The following is an 18,765-nucleotide window of genomic DNA, read 5'->3' on the forward strand; positions in this document are numbered from 1 at the left end:
ATAATAATAATAATAATAATAATAATAATAATAATAATAATAATAATAATAATAATAAAGTTCATTGATGATGGACCCTTACCCCTCCTAATCAGCAGCCTGTGAAACAGGAACTGAAACTGAAAAACTTGGTTACCCATCAGAAAAATGGGATCTAGGTCCTGGCCCTGAGTGGAGACATGACATTCTAAATTATCTAAATGCATATAATGTACTGACTAGCCTGCGACTTTCAGTAAAGAATAAGGAGATAACATTGTTCACTGTCTTATACATTAATCCAAATGGGCCTTTAATCACGTGACTGGACAACCTCTCAATAAAGCTGTCTGTTCTTTTTATGTGACCATTATATAAAATACCAATTTAGGGTCGAAAAATGAAGAAGAGAGTCACACCCCCTTGTTTAGTTGTCATCTAGCTGCTTTCCTGCGGTCACAGCAGAGTTGACAGCTGCACTAAAAACCATCTGTCTCAGAAGGTTGAAACCATCCTACCTGGGCTGTTCTTTGGTTCTGGTAATGAATACATTTAGTAGTACATAGCCATAAATAAATATAATCCTGAACAAAGCAACCAACAACTTACAGTTTAGCTTTATATATTGAAATGAATTTATATTTACCTGACATCAAAATTTGAATGATCTGTTCTATTTCTTTTTTAGAACTGAGTAGTCTGCATTTTCTGAAGCTTGATACTGTTGCCAAAAAAAAAAAAAAGAATAATTTCTTGTGGCATACTGATGTGTAACTTAGTGTAGTTTAGGGAAAATTTTGCACAGTGAAAGCAAAAGACTGTTTTAAGACTCCCAGATTCTGAACTGGGTTCTTTAGCTTCTCATTTCTTTGTCATACTACTTCCCCAACCCCAAATTGGGTTATTAGAGTTTTAGAGATCTCTGCTAAGAGACCTCATTACAGAGGACCTTCTATCGTGCGTAAAAGTTGAACAAATACTCATGAATGTCTAGTACTCATGCATAAATTCAGCTATTTGTGCTTTTGATCACCATGACTAATTAAAATCATACTATATTTGTTTTGTTTTAAAGTGACTTGGATGGTCATATAAGAATTTCAGAAAGGAATGGGAGATGACAAATGTAAACATGATGACCGGTGTTTGAATGCCTAACTGGGCAAGGTGGTGTGTGTCTAACTCTGTCTGGTGGGATGCGGACAGGCAGATCCCTGGAGCTCAGTGGGCTTTGAGTTCAGTGAGGGACGCTGTCTTGTAAAAGGAGATAGACAGTGATTGAGGAAGACACTTAACTTTCAGCCTCCATGTGCAAGCACGTGGAACATTCACAGAGAGTGAAGTTAAAAGACACTGTTCGTGAACACTGAGCCTAAAGTTCTCATAGAAATTTAATAATTATTAACACTAATGCAAGTCAGATTTCTTTTCCAATTTTATGCCAACTAAGAAGGCCTGAGCCTACATACTAAAAAAGGTGTGTACTCCTTTTTTCACGACAACTATAGTGAATATGCTCTTGATTATATTTGATAGGGATTTTTATGTGTTCATTTCCTTAGAGGCTGAAACTGAGAAGTCTTTTCATTTCATCTAAAAATATCTTTTAAAAGAAAATAATGTCTGATGTTTGTTAATATTTATTTACATCAACTTTATTTTAAACAGAACATTTGGTTATAGTTTCAAAAGCTCATGTTTGATTTCCTGTATCACATGATTATATGGGAAGGGTGTTTTGGTCATTTTGTAACACATACTTTTATCTTAATAAGCATTATTAATGCACTAGACTTAAAAGTAAAAGTTGTGCCTTTTAAAATCATTGGAAATAGTTCCCCTAAAACTTTTGCAGAGTTTTCCATGAATTAAATTGATTACACAATTAAAATGATCAAAAGCTATTGCATGTACAGATTTTGTGTTTGTAAAATCTGACTAGTAGCTGTGATTATTGTCATTTTCTCTAGAATTTCCCTCACTTCTCTTGTATTCTTCTACAGACTTTTTTTTTAAGTCAAAGCATGAGGATTCCTCCATGAAATATAACTTGAGGACAGGCATTTAGACTCCCTCCTGTTCTTGATTGTGAGTCCACTACAGTCCACCTCCCAGAAACCAAGTTGACTACTCAGATTGTGGGCAGAGACATCTTAAGTTCTCTGCATGCCAGTTGTATAATCTCTCTGTATTTCCAATCTGCCATTCGTAAACTAAGGCCACTGGGGAGTACTATCCTTACAGAAAAACCCATTGAATTAATTAAGTGAGGTATATATCATGTAGTTGCTTGCACAAACGCATGAGTAGGGTACATGTTCGACTAGCTGGTTATGGCGAGTCTCTTCCTCAGCTGTTGTCTGTGGTGTTCCAGTTGTGCTGGAGCTATGAAACTCTATTGCAAAGTCGGAATCAACTTACTAGAATGTTAGACTGAAACAAGTAGAAAAGCACAGGAACGCTTTTTTTTTTTTTACAAAAGTTAGGCAACACGTATATGATGATGTTTCACGCATGTATAAGTGCTCAGTAAGTATGTATAGAATGAATAGGTTAAATATGTTGTAAATGTCTTAAAATTCTAGAAATCAAGACATTTCAAGTGTCTTTAGTTTAGGACAGTACATTCAACTCATTTTAGTAAGGTATGAATAATAAAGATATTGATGAGGAGGATGTTAGCAAGTACCATACCTGGTCTTATTGTGTGTAAGACACTATTCTTAACCCTTTATATTCATGTAGATTAATTCTTTGTATAGCAATCCTGAAAAGTACTTTTATTATTCTCATTTAGTCAGTTAAGAGACTTCAAGAAACCAAGTCTCCTAGTACTCATAAACAACCAATCACCAGGTTCATACCCTGGAATTTGGCCTTTAACTATTAATTTATCCCTGTACATGAAAATGTCATTTTCAAAGAGCTTAGTCAAACCTTTTCTCCCATCTTTCAACTCTTATCAGACTTTCATAAAGCGCCATTCTTGCCCAACTCACCTATCTTTGCGCTTCCGTACGTAAAGTCTAAAACACCAATACAGACTTCGCTCTATGATAGAATTACCTAGAGAACTGTCATTAGTACTAATGATTAAGTCTCAAGATTCTCCCTTGGTTGCTGTACATAGGCCTTCTCTGGTGGTTCTAGTATACAGAGAAGTTTTAGAACCACTGGCCCAGAGGGATAAGATTTACCAAAGGTTTTACTATATACTGTCTAGTAACATCTTGTAAAACATAAACACTCCAGGAAACTGCAGCATTGCTTTAGGGACTGTGTGTCAAATAATTATTAAAATTTTCCCAAAAGGTGGTATTGAGAATAACAAAACGGCTCCTAGTTAGAGAAAGATAGTGTTTTCCTTTGGGGCTACATTTTGCTGCTTCGGTGAAAAGAGTAGCCTGATTTTACTAAATTGTTTAGGAAAATTGGTATTTATTTCAAATGTTTAGGTTCTCTTTCTCAGAAGACTAATGCCAAATCCTCAAAAATGTGGTGACAAGCAATGACTCATTTCAGCTCAGGTCTAAACAATGTGCCTTTGTGATTTCCTGTCCCTGGAGAAGCTATTAAACACCGAGCAAAATGCCTCAGAACGAACCTGATTGAGTGTTTTAAATTATGTATTTTTGCTTGGCTATTAGCCAGGTGCTCATAGGGAAATCTCGCTGTACATCAGGACCTGTGATTTGAGCAGACAATAATATGACACTATAAAGAGCGGACAGCAGCAGTGCAGGGTTCTGAAGCCAGTAGTCAACAACATCTCAGGTTCTTTGTAGAAACAATTTATGGAACTGCTTTTTTTGAGTTTTCCTTTGTTAACCTCTGGACAGGATGTGCCTATTGAATTTTCTTTGCATTATCTTGTTGATAAATAGCACAGATTCCAGCAAGGATAAGAACAAGCGCAAGCACACACTTTAACACACATACACACGCGATTTGGATTTGTTTCTGTGTAAGGAGCAGCACAAATGTTGTTCATAGTGGAGCTCGGCATGATGTTGCACAGGTATACAGAAGGTATTGCTGATATAACACCAAAGTGACTTTTCACTAATTTCCTAAGCACTGCCTGCCAGTACTACTCTAGTTCTATAAGAGACCTTTTGCTCTCCTTGTTTTTTCAAGACAGGGTTTCTCTGTGTAATGCTGGCTGTCCTGGAACTTACTCTGTAAACCAGACTGCCCTCAACCTCGAACTCAGAGACCCGTCTGCCTCTGCTTTCCTAGTGCTGGGATTGAAGGTGTGTGTCACCACCTTCCTGCTTATTAGACATTTTAAAGATATATTCATCAGTATACATGACTCTTTTCCAAGTCCCAAGACTTTTTAGTACTGCGCAGCAGCATGTTCTTTGAATGTTCCTAAACTTGGTCTCATTATCCTCGGCACAGTTTATACCATACTCATCATGTGAGAAAAAGTAGAAACTCTGTAGATAGCTGTTGAATTGAATAGGCATGCATACTCAATTGCTCATTTTTCCTTTTTTTAAAAGAATCAGTTCAACAAGAGGACATGGGAACAGTAGTGAAAATGAGATAAGCATTAGGTAATTCTATGGAATGTTGTTAGGTATCCATTCCTTATGAAGCTATTCTGATATATAAGTGTATGTACTTGTCAGCTGTTCTCAGACGGAGAATAGTGTGTAAGGTAGTCACATGAAATATACCTCAAAACTCATTTTGTTGCAGGGGAGAAATGTTGGACTCCATTCCTTTGTCAGCAAGAGACTGGATAACTGAAAGGGTTAACAAGTCAAAAAAGTTCTTGTCTGGAAGAGAGTCACACTAAATGCAACACAATAGGTCACTTTCTTACAAAAGTTTTAACAGAGTTTGGAGTTTTCACACATGTAAGCAGAATGAAATAGGGTGATTCCCATGTGGAGATAGTTTAAGCGTTGGAAAACCTGGAGGTGGAAATGGGTATGCTTAAAATCTCTTCAGATTATAAGCATTGTGGTAGGAGAAGCAAAGTCTAGAATTGGATGGCTACTAGTTGTATAGTTCTTTGTGTTTCCATTTCCTCATCTATGAAGGAAGTACTTTTACTCACAGACCCTTATCATCTTACGATTGGGGTCATAAACAAATGACCACCCACACTGCCGGGTTCAGTTCTCCTCCCTGCCCATTTTTAGCTGATTCCCTAAGCAGCTTATGCATTTTCTCAGGCATTAGTTTCTCTATCCATAAAACTTTGCTAATAAACATACCTATTACATATGGTTATTGTAAAAAAAATTTAAATTGTAAGCTGCCTCCTTCCTCCCACCTCTCCTCTCTTTCTCTCTGTGCACACATGCAAATATAAATCTGAACAGGTTTGTGCAGTTTTAAAGTATTAGTCACATTGGTTTGGTAGGCTAAAAAATAAAGTTTAGAAGAATTGTAATTGGATGATGACTGAGTGTATAATTTCAGGCATCTTCATAGGTTCCTGTGTAAAACATCCTTTGTAGATCCATGATGGAAGACCCTGGGTATTTTGGAGTAGTGACTAGACCCCACAAAGGGAATTCTTGCTTTAAAAACAAAATAAAACAAACAAAAACAGCAACAAAAATAGGATGTTTCATACAAAAATACTGTACAAACACTTGAAAGAAAGATGAAGTTAAGATCCCTGGTGCTTTATTTACTTGTACTAATTTGTCACAAATGAATAAATCTTCATTTAGTAATAGAAAAATATGGCCTTAAGTAATAGAAAACAAGCCCAAGCTAATTGAATTAAGCAACATCCTTGGGCAGGAAAAGTAACTTGAGATATGCATCTTGTTTTCCTAAGCAAATACTCTTATTTCAAAATCTAACTGGGTCTTAATTTGCTTACCTGCTTTGAGTTGCCCAGCTTTCAGACCAGCACTTATATTCCTGGCAGCAGAGAGTGGCAAATGTTTTTGTTATTATCGCTCTTAATGATAAGTACATGGTTTTTATTCTCGCTGTAAACAAAGTTCTGCGGGGGCAGTAGACCATACTGTTTCATCATTAGAATGTGCTTGCTTTGTTATTTTCACCGTTTGTATTTTGGTTCCTAATCTTTTTTTTAAGTGAAAGCTCATGATTTTATTGTCTTCATAACAAGGTCAGCTTAGAACTGGATCACTTGGCCCTTTCTCTTCTTATCACCACCCAGTTCAAAGTGCTTACATTTCTTAATAGCCAGCATCCTCTTAGATCTGCCGTTGGGCTCCACACATCACATTCCAGTCTCAGCACAATCTTCTTTGTAGTTTTCTTCTCCTTTTTGCGGAAAATAGGCTTAGTCTGCCCACCATAGCCACTCTGTTTCCTGTCATAACGCCGCTTTCCCTGGGCATACAAAGAATCTTTGCCCTTCTTGTACTGGGTCACTTTGTGGGGTTGGTGTTTGCCACATTTCTTGCAGAATGTCCGGTGGGTCTTAGGAACGTTCACCATGTTGGCAGGTGCGATATAGGCACAGAAAGAAAGAGGGAAGGCCCTTTTGGTTCCTAATCTTAGATTGATTTTTTTTTTAATGGGGAGAGAAAAACATTGTTTTCCAATCTAGTATTTGTAACTATATTTGCTAGTTTTACATAAATAGTAAGTTTGTTGTTTGTTTGTTTGTTTGTTTTTTGTTTTTTGTTTTTTTCTGTTGTTTTTGCTTTGGTTTTTTTTTTGGTTTTGGTTTTGTTTTTTCTCTACAAGACAGTATTATAGGCACTGGAGGTTTTGAATGACAAAATTTAAATAGGGATTTTAATATTCCATTAATATAAATAGAAGAACCTTCCAAATACTAATCTTAGCTAGCTGGCTATCTTCTTCCTATTCCAAACCTAGGCCCAGGCCACAAATTTCTTTGCTATTTTAAATTTTCGTTTGTGATCATTTGTTAATTTTTAGTCAACCTCAGGTTCATGCCTATCTCAACTTCCCTTCACTGTAGTGACCACCTGCTGGTCTTCTCCAGGACTTGACTCTACTTGTCATGTCTAGTTCCCACATCCCAGTCTGAGCGTCTTCAATCTCACTTGTCACTTCCCCTCCAATTTCACTACTTCCCTGAGTGACCAACCCCCATTTTCCTTTGCAAATCCCTGGCATGTTCTTGAAAGAGCAGTGCTATTCATGGTCATCATGTCCACATCCTCACCAGCCTCTGGAAGGAAGTCTGGGCTCACCGCTTTCCACCCAGATGAAATTGTTCACTCCAGTGTGGTAGGTGAGTGACTTCATTATCACATCCAGCAGGTTCTCTTTAACATCCTCTGCCCTTTCTGTACCTTTTACACAGCTGACTACCTGCTGAATCCTTAAGATTTTTTCCTTTTGGCTTCCAAGATGCTGGCCTGTCTCATAGAGCAATTCTTTCCTAACACCTAAACACTGGTCTCTTCAGATGCTCTCATAAAATATTCTTTGCTAACTTCATGGACACTGGCCTCTTTAAATTCTGTGTCTAAGAGATTCTTTTCTGGTTTCTTCTACTCTGAATATAGGCTCCTGCCACCAGCACAACCCATTCATCTGTTCTCTATCCCACTACCCACTTCATGACCTCCTCCATACTCTTAAAGCTTTCCCGTTTTTGCTCGAGCTCTCAAATGTTTATCATTAGCCTTTGCTTGCCTACGTTCTATCTCACCCTTGTGTGCGCATACTCTGGGAGGCCTCTCTGGTTCCTTGACCAAATACTCCAAAGTAAGCTCATCAGCCCCTGCATATCTTCCAACCATGTCAGCAATACTCCAGATTGTGGAGTCCAGCTATTCTCTCTGCCCCAGTTTTAGAATATGTGGTGTAGCCTCTTTCTTTTTGCACCTTCCAGTTTCTATCCATTTCCCTTTTAGGAAGTAACCGCCATTTTGACCTCTGTTACCTTAGATTATTTCTGTCTGTTTTGGATAGAGCATGGGTGGACTCATAGTAATGGAATGATGTGTCTATAAATAGGATTTACAGTCTCTAGGAATGTATGCAAGTTCTGCCCGTTCTACTTCCTCTTAACATTTAGTAATGTCTTTTTTGAGACAGGGTCTCATTCTTTAGATCATGCTGACCTAGAATTCACTAGCCCAGGCTAGCCTGATAATCTTGGCAACCGAGCCTCCTGAGTGCTTGGATGATAGTGTGAGCCACAACACCTAGATGGTAGTGTCCTTTTGATTTAGTCTTTCTGGTAGGGATAAATAGGGCTTGGGTTTTGTTTTGTTTTATGGTGGTTTGAATGGGGTTCAGTTTTTCTTTTTCCAGTGCTCAAGTGGGACCTAGAGCTTTGTTCATGCAAAGCAGGTACTCTTACTATTGCGGTGCTATTACCATCAACCCTTGCTTTACTATTGATGCATATTTCCTTGAGAATTAACAATGTTGAGCTCACTCTTCACCTTATTGAATATCCTCTTTCATAAGGCATCTCTTCAAATATTTTTTTCATATTGAGTTACCAGTCTTGTTATTATTGTTATTGTTTTATGATGTTGTTTACATATTCTAAGTCTTTGTTAGTTGGATATTTTCAAATAGATATCATCTCTCAATCTTTGGTTTATCTTTTATCCTGTTAGTTTTGCATTTTATTAAACAGAATTTACTAATTTTGATGAAGTCCATTTTTAATCTTATAATTGATAGTTTTGTGCCCTTTTCAAGAAATAGTATCCTTCAAATTTATGAATATAAAATTGAAATGCAGGGCTGGAGATAGAGTTCAGTAGGTCAAGGTTTGCTGTCAGTTAGTAACATGAGTTCAGTCCTTGGCCCACGTGGTGGAAAGAGGGAACAGATGAGTTGTCCTGGATCCATTACACACTACACTGTAGCCTTCATCCTCCATCCCCAAATCTCACCTCCACCAAACTAAATAAGCACATTGTAATAAAACTTGAGATACAGAAAGTTGCAGATGTACTAAGATCACAGCAGACTTAGTTACACTTAAACTTTAACTGTTTGTGTCCTCCTACCCTCAGCCAGACGCTTCTAGCTTTTCCTACTCTGTGAAGCTGTTATGTGAATTTGGGTTACATCAGTGAGGTGTAAAGAGAGATGATAATCTCTAACTTGAAGGCAAGATGCTTTTTGTGTACTTTGCCCTTTCCCCTCATTTTCCATATCCCAACCTTAAAATCATTTCTCTCTTTTTATTTGTTCTTTCAAATATAATTCATTGTGATTACAGTTTCCCCTCCCTATACTTCCTCCACCCTCCCCATCCCCAGATCTACTCCTCTTGTTCCCCTTCAGAAATGAACAGGCCTCCCAGGAATATGGACCAAACACAGCATAACAAGATGCAATAAGACTAGGCACAGACCCTCAAATCATGGCTGAATGAGGCCACCTGGTAGGAGAAAAGGATCCCATGAGTAGGTAAAGGAGTCAGGGACACCCCAAACCCCACTATTCGGAGTCCCACAAAAACACCAAGCTAACAACCATAACATGTAAATATCGTTTCTCTTACCCTAACAACAACAAAATAATTCACAGGCACCAGTTAGTTTATACTGTAAGTATCCTTCAACTCCGATCTGTTGTTTTGCTCGCATTACATTGTATTACTACCTTTGTGCTGCTGAAATGCATCTCAGCTGCCTGCTGCTTTCTTAGTCTCACAGCAGCTTGTTGTTCTTTGACCACTGTGCCATTGCAGCCATTGATTTCATTACTTTTCCACCATACCTAGACTCAAGCCAAAGTGTACTCTTCACTGTTTCCGGAGTTTGGTTACACGTTTTGCCCTAATCTCTTTCCTTTATACCATTGGGCTTACCTATAATGCTTTCTGTTTCCCATGCTCTTGTTTTCTGTCTATTTGAACTGTGTGCCTGTCTTTCAAGAAGCAGCTGATATGCTAACTTTCCACAGAGCCATTCCTGGTTCTGTAATCAATGATGACATCATTTTCCATTACCCAGATGCTTTCCTGCCTTTCAGGATCTAATGTGGATCTAGTACATTGCATGTGGAAGGCACTCAATAAATATTTTGAAATAAATGGACAAATGAACTACATACTTGAATTTTCAGAAGCTGAAAAATTGATTTTTCTAATTGAATTTTCAATACTTATATTGAATATTAATATCTGGTCCTGCAATGAACATGGCCAGGGATTTAAGCTCTGACTACATTGGTTCCCATGCCTTCTGTCTGAGTATAATTCTGACTCAACACTTCTCACACAGAAGATTTGCTCTATTGTATCATGTTCATCTTCCATAGCATGGCTCCTGCAGTCATGTGTCTTGATCCTAACTGCTGACATAGATGACCGTGTCCTCATTTGACCCCGCAGTAACATGACCTTCTTGACTGCTACATAGTAAAGAAGAGGTTTGTGTGGAACAAGAGAATCTGCTTCTATTCCAGGCAAATGATTTGACTTAGACAACTATTTGACAACTGGCTTCCCTGTGTTCTCTTGGCATCTTGAAAGAACATGTGAACCATATTTGAAATGCCACTGTGCTGACACCTTTGACCACCACAATCAGGAACCTACCTTATCATGTTTAGGAACTGGCCCAGAAATCTGCATTTCTCAGTATCTCTCCTGGAAAACAATGGTGATCACCTAGGTTGGGGCACCACGGCAGAGAAGGGTTAAATCTACCTAGATTTAGGAATTGGACCTTCGGCCTACTTTCCTGCACAGTGGCTACCAGTGTGACCTTGGGCAAGTTACTAATGGTCTTCAAAATGTCTAAGTGTACAATAATAGCACCCATTCAGAGGGTTCTGGTGGAGACTAAATGAGGTAACTCATCTCAGACCCTGGGAGTGTTTGCAGCTGACTGTAACGGTTGCCTTTCCAACTGTTAGAGCCAGTTTTCCAGTTCTTTGTAAGGGGTCTTTGTGTGGTTTTTATATAGAATATACAAAATAGAACCTAATGCCCCTATAACAAACAAAAATAAATCCCATTATTTCTTTTTTTTCCCCTCAAGATGAGATTTTACTGTGTTGTTAATATGAGTGAACCTCCTGCCTCAGCTTCAGGAGTGCTAGGAGTACAGGCAAGAGCTGTCACATGCATGTGAACCTTTGGTCTTCTTGCCTCCTCTTTCCTAAGTGCTTAGATTAGAGACATAAATTACATGCAGTGCTGGGCATGGCACCTAGGGCAAAGCAAGCATGCTATCAATTGAGCTGTACCCGAGTCCTTAGTTAAGTCCTTTGTGAGGTACTCTGCACCTCTTTTTTCTACAAGCTGCTTCTTGTTTCACTACACCGTTGCAGAGAACTGTTTACCTGCGGAATTTAGGAAGCCAATGCTGTAAGGCAGCATTTCCAGAACAAGATGGTGGTTAAAGTGCCTGGAAGCAGGGACTTCAAGCTGTGGATGTGAAAATACTGAGCATCTTCTCGTGGAATTACTTCCTCGCCTGACTCAGTAGCAGATACAGAAGGAAGAGAGGTGTTTTGAGCCAGGCTTCATTATGATAGTGAAACCAATAAAATAAATCTTAGTTTATATTAGTGTGTGTGCATGTGTATGTGCACACGCATGGGATTGTGTACACTGTGAAGGCCTGAATTGGAACTGTTGGTAGGAAGTAGGGTAGAGGCAAGGAAAGTTGCCAGTATCAAAAAGTTTAGGACCAGTCAATTGTTCCCTAATTATTTCTTAAGCATTTGCTCCCAAGGGTGGTAATAGTAAATAATAAAATATCTAAGTTTGGAGCAGAAATGTGAGCCTGGATCAAGGTTTCTTTTAGGTGAAGCGAACATTCTCAAGGGCAAGAGATAGCCGGGCGGTAGTGGCGCACGCCTTTAATCCCAGCACTTGGGAGGCAGAGGCAGGCGGATCTCTGTGAGTTCAAGACCAACCTGGTCTACAAGAGCTAGTTCCAGGACAGGCTCCAAAGCCACAGAGAAACCCTGTCTTGAAAAACAAAAAACAAAACAAAACAAAAAAAAGATCAAGGGCAAGAGATATCACAGTAGATATATTGGAAGAGTCTTCTTTGTACAAAGAAGTAATAATATTGCCAACAGTGGGCTGTTAGAGGAATCTTTTTACATCTTGGCCCATGTTGTCATTCATCTGATAGGTTAAAAAGTCTCCCACATTGCAAGTTTTAGTTAGCTTTTGTAACTCACAGTTGCTATCAGGTCAGTTAATTTAGACAACTTTGGCATGTGCTTTTACCACATTTTTATTGCACTTGCATTCAACTGCCTATTGAATTCTCAGGTTGCCTGCAAAGTAGGTGATGAGAGCCTTGGTCTGCAACCCCTTTCCTGTTCTTTCACTGGAGTGAACCCCTCAGACTCAGAGTTCATTTATCATTGTCAGCCAGAGCTGTCGTCATCCAGCCAGAGTGAATGAGAAGCTTTAGTTCTCTGGGCAAGAAGTCTATCCTGAGCCAAGATTTTAATTAGGAATAAGGCTGATTAGTTAATAGTTAAAGGCTTCAGTTTCAGATCAACTTACATTAATTGCTCTTTATATTATTAAATAGTCTTAACTCTCCAGAATCCATGAAGTTTTTAATAGAGTTTGTTTATATATAATTTCTATTATTTAACTCAGATGAACTTAAATCTAGTCTAAAAACCTGTATGAATTTCAAAGCTCACAGAGGATTAAAAGCTATAAAAACTCAAATAACTTCATCCAGTGAGCATGTTTACCTAAATGTGTCATCAAACTTCTCAGTTTTCTGGTTAGAAAACCGGTTTGGAATAGCCTGACTCACTGTGGACTGATAGAATGCAAATAGACTCAGAATACTTTCAGCAAACCTAATGCAGAAACAGAGTTCTGTGAGCTCTTAGAGGTGAGTGCCCAAACAGTTCCTTTAACAGTCCCAGAGAAGTGTGAGGCTCGAAAGCAGAGCGCAAGAAATCTGCCCTGTTTGCAGGTGGAACTCATGTCACTCTTCCCTCAAGTCCTCCAGTAAACTTGGAGTCCAACTCAAAAGATGGCCAAAGACAGGATGATATATCTAAGTGAGGTTAGCCGAGTTGCTCTTTCTGAGGATGGGGATACAGACTGGAATGCCCTCTGGCAGAGCTCGGACACATTTAAAATAAATAGATGCCCCTGTCCCTTTTGCTTTTTCATTAGGTTATATTTCATTGCCATTTGCTCACATGTTGCTGTAATTAGCTAATTTTAGGCCAGGCAAAAAGGATTAGGTAGCATATTACAACAGCTCCCTTTTTATGATTTTGGATAAAATGAGATTTAATTTTCCATTTGCTGCAGCCAAATGGAAATGTATTTCTCCAGTCTCATTTTGCTATAAAGTCATTATCAGGAAGTGGTACAGTAATGGGATGGCAGAATTGCAATCCGCTTTTAAAGAGCTCTGTTTATAATGGTGTTCTGGTTGTTGGTCTTGTTGCTATTGTTTCTATTCTTAGATTCCCTCCAACTTTGGCTTTAGACACTTAAAATGCAATTTTTTCTATATACTGTGAATGCTCTGACAAATTGGGGTGTTAGGATGAGACTTTTTTTGCATGGTTTGAGTTCAGGATAAAGGAGAAAATCAGGTTTGTGGCACACAACCTAACGTGTTGCTATCCACAGATTGTCTTTCTTACTTCCTTTGTATCTGTGGGTATAATTTCTGCCAGTTAAATGCCTTCAAGCTAGTTGCTGCCTATCAGGAAGTTTTTATACCCACTCCTACAGAACTGATCATTCCTCTAAATCAGCAATTCTCAACCTGCGGGTCATGACTGAGGCTGAGCCGACCCTTTCACAGTGGTCACTTAAGACCATCTGCGTCGGGCTGGAGAGATGGCTCAGTGGTTAAGAGCATTGCGTGCTCTTCCAAAGGACCCGAGTTCGATTTCCAGCAACCACATGGTGGCTCACAACCATCTGTCATGAGGTCTGGTGTCCTCTTCTGGCCTACAGACATATATGCAAACAGAATAGTGTGTCCATAATAAATAAATAAATAAATATTTAAAAAAAGACAATCTGCGTATCAGATATGTATATTATGATTCAAGCAGTAGCAAAATTCCAGTTATGAGGTAGCAACACAACAATTTTATGGATGGAGTCACCACAGCATGTTAAGGGTTAAGAACAACTGCTCTAAAGTCTTCAGAATTTATCAACGTGCTCTTTCTTCTCCTCTCCCTCCCCTGCTCTCCCTCCGTCTTCCCTTCCCTCCCCTTCATTTCCTCTTTCTTCTCCTCTCCCTCCCCTGCTCTCCCTCCGCCTTCCCTTCCCTCCCCTTCATTTCCTCTCTCCACTTCTCTTTTCCTTCCCCTCTCCTTCCTTCTTCCCTCCTTTCCTCCCTCCCTCTCTTCCTTCCTTCCTTCTTTCCTTCCCTTGAATACTAGGCTGATCTTGAGCTCACTGTATAGCCAAGGATGACCCTACACTTCTGATCCTCCTGCTACCTCGCAAGTGCTAAAATTTCAGTTTTGTGCCATGGTGTCCAGTTTATGTGGTGCCAGCGAATTGAACCTAGGACCTCACATATGCTGGACAGGCATTCTACCAACTGAGCTACACTCCCAGCCCAGTAAGGGTTCTTTTAAAATACACATTCACAGAACTATTAACACATAAAATGTTAGCAATAATTCTGTTGTCCTGTGTATTCTGCAAAATATTCAGATTTCCATTCCCCCCTTCTCTCCCTACCCAAGTGTCCTCAAATCATGATTCAAATAAAGCAGGTGTAGTGTAAACATGCCTATAATCCTAACACTCAGGCAACATCTCAAGTCAAGACCAATGCATAATGTGCCCTTGTCAGAAAAACATAAAACAATTTATTTAAATAGTTCATGCACTAAACTTTTTTGAAATCTCTAAGTCTATTTAACATGTTACCTCTCTTTATTCCTTGTTTTGTTAATGATACAAGGTTGTCATATAGAATTCTCACTATGTTGATTGTACCCCTGTGATCCCATTTTGTCATGATTATCAAACTCTTCAGGCAGTGAGATTTTGGCTATTTTATATTTATATATGTTCAAATTGGAATAACTTTGATGTTTCTACATTGATCAGGGTAGAAAAATCTCTTTTCTATGTTTTTCCTTTACTTGAATATATTCTTATGTTTATTAGGGGACAGAATGCCTTGACTATCATATTTGCCAAAATGTAAGGTATAATATACAAAACAGAATTAGACGTTCCTTATTTTTAATTAAAGAACACAGAAAGCACATTTCACCCTCATAAATTCTGATTGTGTTACTTCTGGAGCTGTTACTGCTTGTCAGGCATCTCAGTTATATTCATGGTGTTTGGGAAATTCATGAAAGTAAACAATTGTATGTACATGATAAATAATGAGAAAAACACGGAAGGGAGCTGGCAGTAGAAATGGGGTTAAATACGTTCACCAAGGATTGTCTCCTGGCCCCATCTGATTACCCCTCCCCAACCAGAGCTCCTAATACCACATTCTCTTGAAGATGTACTATAAACTTTTGGTTTCTCTCCTTGATTTTAGTAGTTGAAGCAGGACCCAGAACAGGACGGACAATTTATGCACATTAGTTGGGAGCTTAGCCTTGCTCATATCATCTTTTGACCCATTTTCTTCATTACATTTCCATGTGTGTTATCCATGCCAACTGAATTATGAGAGGAGGAATTTGGTGAAGTGGTCCTTAAATCTCATACTATGAAACAAAGCAAACTTATTAGAAACATGTAAGGCCAGTAGTGAGTGTTGTTTATTATTGCAAATACGTCACATTCTATGAAATGTGAACTAGGAGCATGAATTTGGCCTTAATTGCTTGATGTGGAATTTGTAAATAGAGGAGAGCTTCAACCTTTGAGAGAAGCATCAGCAGAGGTGACATTCAAGAAGACTGCTGACATTATGTCTAAAAACTGTATTTGGTGGAGAATGCGGGTGACAATACACTGAAATCATATTAGCAAGATCAAAATACTCCTTAGAGAAATGTTATTATCTTTCAGTTATATTTTTTTGATGAAGTACTAGGGCTTTTCCTCCATAAATAATTCTTCAAAACTCAAAGCCCAAGTCAGTAGGAGAGTCTGATTCATCTCACTGACATTCACTTTAAGCAAGCTTTCACATCATATGTTTAAATGAGGTCATAGTCAAGATTATCCCAGATAAATTTATAAAGCATACACTGAGAGACTCTCCATTATTGTTAGTAGTATAAATGTCTACAGCTGGCCTTTTAGCTGTGTGTTTCAAACTCCTTAAATAAAAGAGTTTTATAACTTTGGCCCAGTAATCTACAGCTAAGAATTTATCCTAAACAACAATTAGGAGTTACCATAAATTAATTGGAATGTGAGGCTATCATAATATTCTTTATAATAAAGGAAAGAGGAAGGAATCTAAATGCTTATAAAGGGTGCTCTGTTAAATTGTAATATATCTACATGCTATAGTTAAGAACTTAGGACTATGTTCTTGATATTTTTGTTAGTGAAAAATTATAGGACACTGGAGTGGCTTTTTTAATTTTGTTTCTGTGGCTTTTTTTAATTTTGGTGGTTGCTGTTATATTATATATAACTTCAGAGTCTCCTTTTGGGGTTATCCTATCCTGTAGTTCCTTAATAAAGTGCCCATCTGCCCCATCTGTCTCACACCTTATTCTGCTTTTCTCATTACAACTGATTGTCTCATATTCTGTTCTCCCACAACCATGCTAATTGAAAGGGCTAACCTAGGAAACGAGGTGAGTGGAAAACCATAAAAAAAGTTAACTAGAAACACAAAGATTGCCTGTCCTCTCTCATGTGGATCTTAGCTAATAATGTTTATATGTATGTAGGGAGTAGGAATGGGTATAGCCTGTAAAACTAGACAGACTGCGACAGGAAATAAAAGGTGTTGAGGAAGGGGGATGCACGACCGTGGGAGGGAGGTGAGTGAAATGATGCAGAGTGGGTCGGGGAGAGAGAAGAAGTGAAAGAAGGGCCAACAGAATGTTTGCTGAGAATGCCACAATGAGACCTAATATTGTATATGGCAATTAAATTTCTTAATTAAACTTATGTTAATGTTTTAATGCTTTAAAATGTACATGAGAAGACCTACGAAGTAAATCAGAAGTAAGTCCACTTTTCTCAGAGTGGAAATGTGTGATGTTGTGCGGTTCAGTTCAGGAGAGAGGATGCAATAGTGTGTGGAGTCTTGACTGGTGATAGGCCAGGGTGGAGACCTGGGGTCTTTTGCACTTAAAGCTATCACCCTAGGTGAGTGCCTTTTGTACATGTGACAGGCTGTGTGCCTCTCAGTACCACCACACTGAACATTTCTGCTCATGTAGAATGACTTCCCCCAACGGTACCTCATTGGTGTGAGGTTTAAACCAGAGGTCACTGAGCACTGTTCTACTTCAGCTCATTGTTCTGTCCTTTTAGGTTATTAGACAGTGTCAAAGGACCTCTATGCTGAAGTGCAGCTGTGACTCCGCCTCCTCTGTATCCCATTTTCATCTGTCTGTCACTCCTCGTTGCTCCTGCTTACATCTGTGTCTACCTTGAACAGCATTTTCCTTGATGGTTCTCATTCACATCCTCGGAGCCAAACCAAAGGTCTAATTAAATTCTTGACAATCTTCAGAATTCCCCATGGCATGGCCCAAAATGTAAACAAAGCACTCTGAAGACAGACAGCTGTAAAGAATGTAATTCTGTTGCTTAATTGTATGTGTCCACTTGATTGGGCCATAGGATGCAGATTACTGGCTGAGCAATATTTTGGACTGTGTCCTCTTTATCGAATAAGTTATGTTTGAAGGAGACTGAGTAGAGTATCTGCCCCTCCCCAGTGTTAGTGGGCATCATCAACCTTTTGAAGGCCAGAACAGAGCAGAAAGTCAGGAGAAAGGTGAATGATGAACCATCAGCCTGCACTGACCTGTGTCACTCTTGGATTATAGTACTTCAGACATAGCCGGGAATTTGGACATCTGCTCTCAGGTTTTCAAATTGCATTGCTGCTTTTCCTGGACCAACAGTTTGCAGATGGGAGACCATGCGACTGTATAGTATTTATAATTATGTAGGCCAACATATTGCACTAAATGTCTTTCTGGGTGCATAATATGTATCTATATGTAATGGGTGCTTAATATGTATCTATATGTAATGTCCCATTTGTCTGGAAAATGCTTCCTAATTCAGTGGCAGTCTCTATTATTATACTCCCTGTGTAGGTTGTAACTTAGTTATTACAATGAAATCCATGTATTTTTTTCCCTTTAAGTAAGTTCAAGAACAATTTTATTGGAATTTCAGAGAAAACCAACAGGGAAAGCAAGCTGAAAATCTTAGCAGCTGCCAAGAAGAGGGAGATTGAAAAGAGGAATGAGCTAGACATGTCTTTAAGTTAGGGTCCCAGAAGGCAGGCAGGTGTGGCAGAAGTGGGTAGGGAGCTTCAGAGTATCCTGGAAAGGATGCTTTAGGCAGCAGATGAAGAAAAGAGAACAGTAAGAAGGAAAAAGACAACATATTGCACTTTTATGAGTAAACAGCTTTACCAGGTACTTTCTTTACACTTTTATCAGAAAACAGCTGCCTGACAGAGGCTCCCTAGGCAGCAGCTGGAGAGCCACATTATCTATTTATTTATTTGTTTGCTTTTTTGTTTATTTATTGGTTTCTCCAGACAGGGTTTCTCTGTAACTTTGAAGCCTGTCTGGGAGCTCACTTCGTAGACCAGGCTGGCCTCAAACTCACAGAGATCAGCCTCTCTGCCTTCCTGGTGTTAGGACTAAAGGTGCATACCACTACCACCCAGCCCACTTTTCTTTTAACTGGAAACAGGGTCTTAAAGAGATACCTTGTTCAAGGTCAGA

At 38.9% G+C, this 18,765-nt stretch overlaps 2 protein-coding genes and 1 pseudogene across 3 annotated transcripts in view; 1 reads left to right on the forward strand and 2 right to left on the reverse strand.

Moving 5' to 3' along the window:
- Positions 1–18,765, forward strand: part of Cmss1 (cms1 ribosomal small subunit homolog) — a 290,654-nt gene that overhangs the window by 61,960 nt on the left and 209,929 nt on the right. The gene's annotated exons all lie outside the window — the stretch shown is intronic.
- Positions 1–18,765, reverse strand: part of Filip1l (filamin A interacting protein 1 like) — a 225,039-nt gene that overhangs the window by 42,052 nt on the left and 164,222 nt on the right. The gene's annotated exons all lie outside the window — the stretch shown is intronic.
- Positions 6,056–6,423, reverse strand: LOC101987544 (annotated as a pseudogene).

This window comes from Microtus ochrogaster, chromosome 2 (assembly GCF_000317375.1).
Source record: "Microtus ochrogaster isolate Prairie Vole_2 chromosome 2, MicOch1.0, whole genome shotgun sequence".
In the NCBI taxonomy this organism is placed as follows: Eukaryota; Metazoa; Chordata; class Mammalia; order Rodentia; family Cricetidae; genus Microtus; species Microtus ochrogaster.